Source organism: Trichechus manatus, unplaced genomic scaffold (genome assembly GCF_000243295.1).
Source record: "Trichechus manatus latirostris isolate Lorelei unplaced genomic scaffold, TriManLat1.0 scaffold00050, whole genome shotgun sequence".
Lineage (NCBI taxonomy): Eukaryota > Metazoa > Chordata > Mammalia > Sirenia > Trichechidae > Trichechus > Trichechus manatus.
In genome coordinates this window covers 9,824,655-9,834,731 of record NW_004443986.1, presented here as the reverse complement: position 1 = coordinate 9,834,731, position 10,077 = coordinate 9,824,655, and positions in this window count along the sequence as shown.

Here is a 10,077-nt window from a genome sequence, read left to right as displayed (position 1 = left end):
CATAGCGACCCTATAGGTCAGAGTAGAATTGCCCCATAGAGTTTCCAAGGAGCGGCTGGTGGATTCGAACTGCCAACCTTTTGGTTAGCAGCCTAAAGCCGAGCCTAGCGCCACCAGGGCCCCTAACCGTGCCTGTGTGTTTATATGTGATTCCTTTATGCATATACGGAGATCATTTTGATTCCAGAAAAAGCAAATGGCTGGCAGGTAGGTACGGTGGGGCTTATAAAGAGTAGAGGAGGGAGGAATATAGACTATCAACCATTAGCTAATCTTAACATGATTGATTGGACCCTACCTTACCTCCTTTACTGAAATTAACTGATATCAGGTTACTTCTGGCCTGGCTGCTAATAATTTGGCCCTCCACACACCTGCAGCCAAGAGACTTTTTGAGATGTAAATTAGGAGGTAATGGTTTGATGACTATCCTTTTCTAGCAGAACACGACAAATTAACATTGCTATAGAGCAGTTTCTGGCAGGGTTTAGCAGTTTGGGTCAGGCTTTTATGGTTAATATTTGGTTTCATGGATAAGAAAAAACCTTAAAATCAAAGTAAGATGTCTGTTATGTTGTAGGGAAAAACATCACAAAGTTTAGTGAAGCCAAAAGAAATTTTATTTGGCATACATTCAAAAAGGCAAAAGTGGGAAGCGGACAAGTATGCTGCCAGAATCATGTCTGCCCCAGTCCAAGGAAATATTACAGAATAGGCAAGAGTAGGAAAAGGGACAAGTATGCTGCCACAGCCATGTCTGCCCGAGTCCAAGGAACGTTACAGAACCATCAGTATATATTAACATTACAAATGGGCAAAACCATGGAAAGCTTCACCTTTTCACAGATTGGCTAGAAACTGTGATCTTACATTTTGAATCGTCTTTCTTAACAATCATTGGTACAGGTTTCAGTAATGATAGTCAGGAGGGTCCTCACTGGTCCAACAAATTTTCTATTCATTAAATGCTAATCGAAAAAATAAGAGTGGAAAGTCTTTTGTGTTCTGTTTGAATGGTTTATGTGAAAGTTTCCCTAAAAGATATTTTCCAAGATTATTTTAGCTATTGTCTTTATACCTCAGGGCCCAGTTGATGTGTCTTTGTGAGCCCTTGTGAGCCCAGCTCCAGCTAGGTCACATTCTCTATGCTCACGCATAGGGACTATTAACTCCAGTATTATTTCCTAAATCAACTGCAAAGTCCAAGGACCTGGTGATCTTCTTCCATAAATATTACAACCTAGGAAACCCTATGGGACAGTTCTATTCTGGATGGCACACAACATCAACAACAAATTTAACAGGAAGCAATGTTTGTTTTTAGGACACACTGCGGCTGAAAAGTATAACCTCTTTCTTTGAGGTGATTACTATCAAAGAGAAATTGATAGCAGATACCTTGCTTTGACTTTAGGGTTTCTTACTCACAAAACCAAATATTCACTTTAAAGAAATCCCTGACCAAAATTAACCAGCCAGCAGTTTGTCTTTCACCCAAAGTTACAAATCCTTTCTTTCCTGTCCGAAGCCAGGCTTGGCTTACTAAATTTGAATTTCAAAAGATATGGCTGGGTGGAGGGGCAGAGACCATTTTGTGAACTGATACCCTTTGATCTCAGTTAAAGGGGGAGGGCAGGGTTCAATCAATCATGTTAAGATTAGCCAGTGGTTGATTGTCTAATGTTTCTCCCTCCTCTTTATAAGACTTATTGTACCTAGCTCCTTCAAGCTATTTTCTGTTTCTGGAATTGAAATGATCTCCCTATATGCATATGGAGTCCTGGTGACAAAGTGGTTAAGAGCTTAGCTGCTAACCAAGAAGTCAGCAGTTGGAATCCACCAGCCGCTCCTTAGAAACCCTATGGGGCAGTTCTATGCTGTCCTATAGGGTCACTATGAGTTGGGATGGCTCCAGGGCAATGGGTTTGGTTTGGTTTTTGGTATATGCGTATAACTAACTGCTGAGAATAAAACTTATGTTCAAATTTTGATGGATTTTGATTATTTCTAACACTACCAATTATATTCTTACTCATTGAGAAACCTGGTTCTTTAAAGTTCACATAAATGTTATCATTTGAAACAATAGCAGTAAGATTAAAACGTCCCGCTCTTGCCTAGAAGATCGAAGTCACTTTTACACAGAGAAGCAGTCTCAATCTGTACCCAGGTACAGAGCTTTAGACAAAGGGTTTTTGAAAACAGCATATTTTCTTCTTAACTTTGTAGTTTCCAAGGAACATGACACTTCTCAGTCCAGACCTGATGTTGATGCTACACACAGCTCTGCTTTGCTTTCAGCCTATCAAAACTGCTTCATTTAAATTTTGCCTAAACTCTACCCTCCCAGTCCTACAATAACTCTATTTTTCAGTTGTTTACTGAACTCCGGAGATGCCTCACAGTTCCTCTTATGTGTAGACTCTGTCCTTGCAGTGAGTCAGATCTGATTTTGTTGGATTACAGGTTTGTCCCTGGTCGTGTTATCACAGGAATGCGGATTGGAGCCGCCTGCCGCAATAGCCAGTTCTGAGACAGTGGTGAGGTGAACAGCAAGAGTTTTATTATATATCGATATATAAGAGACAGAGGGAATAGATTCCTCCAAAAGCCGTCTCCCCGAAGGCTTATGCGTCTTAGAAGTTTGTGTTAGTTCCCCCTTGAGGTGGTCATGTCCCAGATGAGTTAATCTTTTTTGGGGGGTTATCTGGCGACATCCTGATTTTCTTGTCCCAGGATGGGTGCTTTGTTCGGTTTGTCATTCCTAGATCATTATCACTTGTTTTCCACCCTCCAAGGAGGAACATAGGTTAATTAATCTTAAACTTTTTATAGAGACTGGAATGGGAGGGAAAAACAAGATCATGAGACAATGTGGAGGTCAGCAATGGGGAGTAATAATAGTGAACTGGACCTATGCAGCCTCTTCCAGTGGTTTGGAGATGATTGGGCTAGGGGTGAGCCTCATTCTTGCCCACACATTTTGTTTGGGTTTTGGAAACAACAGACTCTACAGCAGCACAGGCAACAACGGGTACAAACCAGTTTTTTTATTTTTAAAAATTAATTTTATTTATTTTGAAACAACCTAATTTATGCAAGAGTTAAACTATAGTACGCAGAACTTTTCCCCCTAAACTGTTTGATAGTGTGTTGCCCATCTGATGCCCCATTACTCCAAATACTTATTTGTATTTTCCACAAACAAGAACATTCTCTTCCATAACCACAATACAGTCATCAAAATTAGACATTAATTCTGATGCATTACTATCTAATCCTCAACCTCCATTCCAGTTTTGCTAATTTCCCAATAATGTCCTTTAAAGGAAAGAATCATTGTTGCCTTTCGTCCTAAGGTAAAATCACCACAAGGTTACAATAAAGCAATAAGAAAGATTTTATTCAGCGTATGTTCTGTTCTAGGGGAAAAACATCATAAATTTTAGTAAAGCAAAAAGAAAGTTTTATTCGGCATATATTCAAAAGGGCAGAAGTGGTAAGCGGACAACCATGTCTGCCCAAGTCCAAGGAAATATCACAGAACAGACAAAAGTGGGAAAATGGACAAGCATGCTGCCACAGTCATGTCTGTCTGAGTCCAAAGACCATTACAGAGTCATCAGTATATATGAACATTACAAATGGTCAAAACCATTGAAAGCTTAGCCTTTTCAGACTGGCTAGAAACTGTGATCCTACATTTTGAATTGTCCTTCTTAACAATCATTGGTACAGGTTTCAGTAAGGAGAGTCAGGAGGATCTTCATTGGTTCAACAAATTTCTATTCACTAAATGCTAATAGAAAAAGATAAGAGTGGAAAGTCTTTTGTGTTCTGTTTGATTGGCTTTATGTGACAGTTTCCCTAAAAGATAGTTTCCAAGATGATCTTAACTATCATCTTTACACCTCAGGGCTGAGTTGATGTGTCCTTGTGAGTCCTTGTGAGCCCAGCTCCAGCTGAGTCACATTCTCTATGCTCAAGGAGAGGGAATAATAACTCCAATATTATCTCCTAAATCAGTTCCAAGAGGCAAAAGTGGGAAATGGAGAAGCATGCTGCCAGAGCTGTGTCCAAGGACTGTTACAGAGTCCTACGTATATATTAACATTATAAATGCATAAAATCATTAAAAGTTTCACCTTTTCACACATTGACTAAAAACTGCTAAATCACTGTGATTCTACCTTTTGAATTGTCTTTCTTAATAATCATGGGCACAAATTTCAGTAAAGACAGCCAGAAGGGTCTTCACTGGTCCAGCAAATCTTACTTTTTAATAAATGCTAATAGAAAAAGGTAAGAGTGGAAAATATGTGGGTTTGTGGAAGTATTTGTTTATGTGAAAGATTCCCTAAAAGAAATTTTCCAAGATTGTTGTAGCTACTGTTTTTATACCTCACGGCCCAGTTGATGTGTCCTTGTGAGTCCTTGCGAGTCAAGCTCCAGCTGGGTCAAATTCTTTATCCTCAAGGACAGGGAATAATGGCTCCAATTTTAACTCCTAAGTCACTTTATATTTCTTTAGTGGCTTTCTCAGTCTTCCCCTTGCCTTTTATCACCTTGACACTATTGAAGATCACAGGCTATGTATTTTGTAGAATGTCTGTCTCATGTTTTCTCATTAGATTCAGATTATCCATCTTTTTCAGGATTATCACAGAAGTGATGCTGTGGTCTTATTGCATCTATCAAGTGGTCTACAATTTCAATTTGTCTCATTACTTTTTTTTTTATTGTACTTTAGATGAAGGTTTACAGAGCAATTTTCTCATTAAATAATTAATACACATCTTGTTTGGTGACATTGGTTGCCAACCCCACTACATGTCAATACTCTCCCCTTCTCAATCTTAAGTTCCCCATTATCAGCTTTTCTGTCCCCTCCTGCCTTCTCATCCTTGCCCCTGGGCTGCTCTGCCCATTTAGTCTCGTTTTGTTTTATGGCTCTGTCTAATCTTTGCTTGGAGGGTAAACCTCAGGAGTGACTTTATTACTGAGCTATAAGGGTGTCCAGCGGCCATACTCTCTGGGTTTTTCCAGTCTCTGTCAGACCAGTAACTCTGTTTTTGTTTTTATTTTTTATGAGTTAGAATTTTGTTCTACATTTTTATCCAGCTCTGACTGGGACCTTCTATTGTGAGTGCTGTCAGAGCAGTCAGTGGTGGTAGCTGGGCACCAACTAGTTGTGCTGTACTCAGTCTGGTGAAGGCTGTGGTAGTTGTGGTCCATTAGTCCTTTGGACTAATCTTTCCCTGGTGTCTTTGGTTTTCTTCTTTCTCCCTTGCTCCAGATAGGGTGGGACCATTGGAGTATCTCAGATGGCCGCTTACAAGCTTTTTAAAATTTGTTTTGATTATTGTACTTTAGATAAAGGTTAACAGAACAAACTAGCTTCTCATTAAACAATTAGTACACATATTGTTTTGTGACATTGGTTACCAGCCCCACTACATGTCAACACTCTCCCCTTCTCAACCTTGGGTTCCCTATTACCAGCTTTCCTGTCCCCTCCTGCCTTCTTGTCCTTGCCCCTGGGCTGGTGTGAATGTTTAGTTTCATCTTGTTTAATGACCTGTCTAATCTTTGGCTGGAGGGTGAACCTCAGGAGTGACTTCATTACTGAGCTTTAAGGGTGTCCGGGGGGCCATACTCTGGGTTTCTCCAGTCTCTGTCAGACCAGTAATTGTGTTTTGTTTTTGTTTTTTTTTGAGTTAGAATTTTGTTCTACATTTTTCTCCAGCTCTGTCTGGGACCCTTTATTGTGATCCCTGTCAGAGCAGTCGGTGGTGGTAGCCGGGCACCATCTAGTTGTGCTGGACTCAGTCTGGTGGAGGCCGTAGTACTTGTGGTCCATCAGTCCTTTGGACTAATTTTTCCCTTGTGTCTTTGCTTTTCTTCATTTTCCCTTGCTCCAGACGGGGTCAGACCAATGGAGTATCTTAGATGGCGGCTCACAAGCTTTTAAGACCCCAGATGCTACTCACTAAAGTAGGATATAGAACATTTTCTTTATAAACTATGTTATGCCAGTTGAGCTATATGTTCCCGGAGACCATGGTCCCCAGAGCCCTCAGCCCAGTAATTTTGTCCCTCAGGGAGTTTGAATATATCTATGGAGCTTCCATGACCTTGACTGGTACAAGTTGTGTTGGCTTCCCCAGTATTATGTACTATCTTACCCTTCACCAAAGATATCACTTATCTATTGTCTATTTAGTGTTTTTCCTTTCCACTCCTCCCCTCTCTTGTAAACATCAAAGACTGCTTGTTTTTTTGTGCAAACCTTTTCATGAGTTTTTATAGTAGTGGTCTCATACAATATTTGTCCTTTTATGATTGCCTTATTTCACTCAGCATAATGCCCTCCAGATCCATCCATGTTGTGAAATGTTTTGCAGATTCAACATTGTTCTTTATTGTTGCATAGTATTCCATTGTGTGTACGTACCATAGTTTGTTCATCCATCCATCTGTTGATGGGCACCTAGGTTGTTTCCATCTTTTTGCTATCCTGAATGCTGCTGCAATGAACATAGCTGTGCTTATGTCTATTTGTGTTATGGCTCTTATTTCTCTAGGACATATTCCTAGGAGTAGGATTGCTTATTACTTTTAATGTTTACTTTGAGCATCTGATTAAGGTGTTGTCTGTCAAGCTTCTCCATTGTAATGTTACTTTTTCCCTCTGTTATTTATAAGTATTTTGTGGGGAGATACTTTGAAACTATATAAAAATCTCTTCATAAAAATTTTATTCATTTATTTATTCATATCAGTACGGGCTCATAGCTTCCAGTTTTAATCAACGGGTTATAATCCATTGTTATCATTTGTTTTGATGCTCACTTTGTCCCCAATTTGGCCAGTGGGCACCCTTTTAAGCTGGTTCCTTTTTCTTTTGCTACATCCCCATGATTCTTAAGAGTATTTCTTTACTTTCTGGCCCAAAAGAGATGCTCCAGTCCTGGAATTAGCCATTTTTCCAAAGAACCCTGATTCCTTTTGGTGATACTTAGAGGCCAAGATCTTGGCTCTTAAGTGTGCTCATTGTTACTGGGATATTTTTGCACTTTTATGAACATTGCTAGAGAGCGTAAGTATGAACGTATATACATACATACATACACATTTACATATATAGATATGACTGTGAGTTCACATTGATAACCTCAAATTCCAATCCAATATCATAAGATTCATGTTATGTTTATAACTCCCTTGTTTAATAGTGAGAAACCTGCCTCCCACTATCCTTAATATATTTCTTTATTTGATCAATCTTTTTATATTAACCAATATATCTCATCGTTGCCACTGGCTCCTCCTCCATGCAGATGCCAATGTGTGTGAGGACTTGCTGGGATCAGAGAACTAAATAACAAGAGTGGCTGAAACTTAGTGAGGGTGATCATGGTGCTCGGTGAGGGTAGAGAGGTAGGCAAGACTCCTGGTTGAGATTGTCTAGGTGGAGTACTGAGTGTGAGAGATAAGAGCCTAGGGCTAAGGCTTGCAGAACGTACAGTGATTAGATATATGAGTACCTATTGCCCCAGTCAACTGCAACTCATAGTGACCCTATAGGATAGGGTAGAACTGTCCCATAGGCTTTCCAAGGCTGTAAATCTTTATGGAAGCAGACTGCCACATCTTTCTCCCACGGAGCCGCTGGTGGGTTTGAACCGCTGACCTTTCAGTTAGCAGCCACTGTACCACCAGGGCTCCTTGGTATATGAGTAGTAGGTGGAAATCAGGAGAGTGGTGTTACAGGAAGGAAATTTCTGGTTTTATAACAGAGTAAAAATACTTCTGCCTCCCTTTCCTGTTGACAGCCTTCTTGATACAACTGTGAAAATAAAAAACATCATCTTTGATTATAGTAAGATATCCACTGCTCTGAACTACAATTTATGAAGACTGAAAGAACATGAAAGTTGTAAACTACTTAGCAGAGAGGAAGATCAAATTATATTCCTGTGAGGTGGACACAGATGTCCCCAGAGAAGCCTGAGAAGCCTCAGGAAGTAAGAGCCACCAGGAACCACAGAAGGGTGGTTTGAAAATATATAAGGTGCAGGTAGAACCTAGCTCCATAAACCCACCCAGTGAGGCAGCTGACTGTCCCTACCTGACAGGAGATAGGCTTAATTCTTGAAAAAATGGAAGGAGAGGCTTCAGCCTCCAGGACATCAGGTAGAGAGGACAAGTTATGGTACTGACAAAAGAGGAACTGAGTGAAGATCTGCTTATTGAATGACGAGATAGTGTCCTGTGCCTGAACTCCAGGAATCCAGGCTTACAGTAACCTCCTTTTAAGGGGCAGGAAATTGGAAGATCACTTTCTGGGAAAAAAAACACCCCAGAAAACTACCTATGGATTTCCTATAGGTCTCTGACAAAAATAGCTGGCCATTCCCTTATTATATGGTGAGGTTTTTTTCACCATAAATTATTATCCACACAGTAAATTATTTGTACACAAAAAATACCATCAGCTTTTAAATGTCTCATTTTAAACTGAAATGCATGGCTAGGAACCAGGTATTTGTGGAAAGACTCCAACAGGAAAAAGCAAAGCAAACAAACAGAAAAAGAAGTCATAGGAAACAGAAATAACACCAAAAGTATAAAAATGCTAAAGAAACAAAAATATCCTCAGTGAGGATAACATGAAGCGAGAGCATACTATAAAAAAGAGCAATCATAAACAGAGAGCGCTCTTGGAAATTAAACATACAGTAATGGAAATAAATCCAATAGAGGGTTGGAAAAGAAAGTCAGGGAAGCCACGTGCAAGATTTGAATGGACTTGATCTTGAACCCCATTTTACATCTTCTTATGAGGGGGCCTTAATTGCTCGGGAAAACACAAAGCTTTCTAGTTAGTAAGGCTAACATTTCAGACAATTTACCAGCACAGACTATTTTTATTTTTTTTTATTTCCAAAGTAGTTTGACTCAGATTGGAAAGGAGAAAAGTTAGGAAGATAAAAAATGGACGCAAGACTTTTGGAGTCCTTTGAGGCAACTGTAAAGAGGAAGAAAGTTCCTTGAAGGACTTGTCAAGTGTTAAGTGATGAAGCCTAAAAAGCGTCCTTTAATATTACCAAATTATTGGGATTTAGTGAGAGCTGAAGGAGCCCTGGTGGTACAGTGGTTAAGCGCTGGGCTGCTAACTGACAGGTCAGTGGTTCCAACCCACCAGCCACTTGGTGGGAGAAAGATGTGGCAGGCTGCTTCTGCAAAGATGACAGCTTTGGAAACCCTATGGGGCAGTTCTACTCTGTCCTAAAGGATTGCTATGAGTCAGAATTGACTCCACAGCAGTGGGAGTGAGAGCTGGTTTGGTGGCAACATCAGACTGGATTGAGTTTTCTCAAGTCTTTGATATGTTAATTGTTGTCACCCATTGCCATCCAGTGGATTCCAACTTACAAGGAACCTATAGGACAGAGGAGAACTGCCTCATAGTGTTTCCAAGGCTGGAAATTTTTACAGAAGCAGACCGCCAAATCTTTCTTCACTGGAGCAGCTGGTAGGTTGGAACTCCTGACCTTTTGGTCAGCAGCAGAGTGCTTAACCATTGCATTACCAGAGCTTCTTTCTGCTAATAGTTGTTGTTAGGTGCCGTTGAATCAGCGACCCTATGAACAGAACGAAACCCATCTGTCGGTTTGTTCTACTGTGGGGGCTTCTGTGTTGCTGTGATGCTGGAAGCTATGCCACCAGTATTCAGATAGAAGCAGGGTAGCCCATGGCGGACAGGTTTCAGCTGAACTTCCAGACTAAGACAGACTAGGAAGAAGCACCCGGCAGTCTACTTCTGAGAAGAATTAGCCAGTGAAAACCTTATGAATAGTAGCGGAACTGTTAATAGTACCCTTAAAAGGCAAATTTTCTTCCAAATATCTCCTTTTCTATGGCCTATGCAGCAAATCCAGGATTTTTGCTGTTAATAGTATTAAGGTAAAAGGAGTATAAACTGTCTGAATTGTTTATTAAATGATGCATTTTGATTTCTTTTAGTAATACTATAATCTCAAAATTCACAAAATTCTTCATGAGGCTTTTTAC